Below are 1,918 nucleotides of genomic sequence, written 5' to 3' on the forward strand. Positions count from 1 at the left end.
ATTTACTCTTTTTTTCTTACTTTTGGCACTTGTACAGACACTTGCTCAGTTACACTCATCAAGTGACGCGGTAGCGTCGCGACGCCAAGTATATAAAAAAACGTTTCGGCTTGTCAACGGGTTGCCTATGTACAAGGGCCGCGACGCTACCAAGTAGCTTATCTGGAGTTTTACGTCTAATAAACTTTCGATTAAAATTCCTCATAAGAAAATATATTTGGTTCTATCGAGTAAGTAGATTGAAATTTTTTATATATATCTGCTTATACATGTTTATTTATTGTTTTATAAGTATATTTCTTGATTATATCTGAATGATTATATCTGAATATTATCTAAATTATAGCGCTTATTTGCAGGATAAAGCGAAATCAATCTTTTCGAGAAGACCGGTATACTTTTATAGCTGGGATTTCTTCAGCTGGAATTGCATACAATCTTATACCGTATGCAATGCTAGCTGAAGAGCTTTGCTAAACAGCGTAACATATTGGATTATAGAGATTTGGCAGTAACAGACAGTAAGTACAATTAATTAGCACATATAAAATATTGAGTAGCACATATAAAACTAGATATGTAAACTAAATTAAATATTACAATTCTGTTCTTTTGTTTGCATACAGATAGAGGAAAGCGAGAAATACAAAGATGGAAATGTACGATTGGTTAGTAGTAAAGAAGTAAAGGAGAGCCTGTCCATTTCTAACGAGAAGAAAACAGCGAAAGATTTGAAGAACAGTTTGTCGAAGAAAATGAAAATGATTATCAAACTGCAACGCTGAATTGAGAGGTAGCCTCAAAGTACAAGTACATTACTACGAAGATGGAAATGTACAATTGGCGAGTAGCTGCATTTAGTATTATCGGTAAGTAGATTGAAAATAATCAGATATGTAAATCAGATATGTAAACTAAATTAAATATTACAATTCTGTTCTTTTGTTTGCATACAGATAGAGGGAAGCAAGAAATACAAAGATGGAAATGTACAATTGGTCAGTAGTAAAGAAGTAAAGGAGAGCCTGTCCATTTCTAACGAGAAGAAAACAGCGAAAGATTTGAAGAACAGTTTGTCGAAGAAAATGAAAATAATTATCAAACTGCAACGCTGTATTGAGAGGTAGCCTCAAAGTACAAGTACATTACTACAATGATGGAAATGTACAATTGGTGAGTAGCTGCATTTAGTATTATCGGTAAGTAGATTGAAAATAATCAGATATGTAAATCAGATATGTAAACTAAATTAAATATTACAATTCTGTTCTTTTCTTTGCATACAGATACAGGGAAGCGATTGGTCAGTAGCGAGAAATATATAATTGGTCAGTAGCAAAGAGATAAAGGAGAGCTTGTCCATCTCTAACGAGAAGCAAACAACGAAAGATTTCAAGAACAGTTTGTTGAAGAAAATGATTATCAAACTGCAAAAATGAACCAAATACTTAAAAAATACTTAAATGTAATAAACATAAAGCATATGTATGCTGCATTTCGATATTCACTGTCAGTACTGAAAATCTATAGTGTATGTAATGTAAATTATAAATTTTCAGTACTGACAATAAATATCAAAACGCAGCCATTATCAATCACAGAACAAATGAACCGAATACTTAAATGTAATGTAAAATTTAACAAAATAAAGTTTTTTATATATTTTCAAAAGTAATCAATGTATTGAATAGCTTGGAATTTATGAAACATGAATAGCAAAAATCAATTTAAATTATAATTATATAGTTGTGAAATAATGAACAGGAGCTGGAAGAGAGGATGCAGTTTTTCAACTTTAATAAAACTTGTAAATTCTTACAAATTTTATCAAAAATATACTAATGTCAGTGATCTCTCTGATAATGTTCATTTATATTTTAATTTATATATTCCTTGTTTGGAATCCTCTATGGCACTT

At 30.7% G+C, this 1,918-nt stretch overlaps 1 long non-coding RNA gene across 1 annotated transcript; it reads left to right on the forward strand.

The window, feature by feature from the left end:
• Window positions 1–204: 204 nt before the first annotated feature.
• On the forward strand, window positions 205–1,300 carry LOC115233038. The gene is made up of 5 exons (XR_003883714.1): window positions 205–230; window positions 360–521; window positions 627–869; window positions 957–1,173; window positions 1,287–1,300. It is a non-coding gene; the product is annotated as an uncharacterized LOC115233038 (long non-coding RNA).
• The last annotated feature ends 618 nt before the right edge of the window (window positions 1,301–1,918 follow it).

Source organism: Formica exsecta, unplaced genomic scaffold (assembly GCF_003651465.1).
Source record: "Formica exsecta isolate Colony F162 unplaced genomic scaffold, ASM365146v1 scaffold156, whole genome shotgun sequence".
NCBI classification, from domain to species: domain Eukaryota; kingdom Metazoa; phylum Arthropoda; class Insecta; order Hymenoptera; family Formicidae; genus Formica; species Formica exsecta.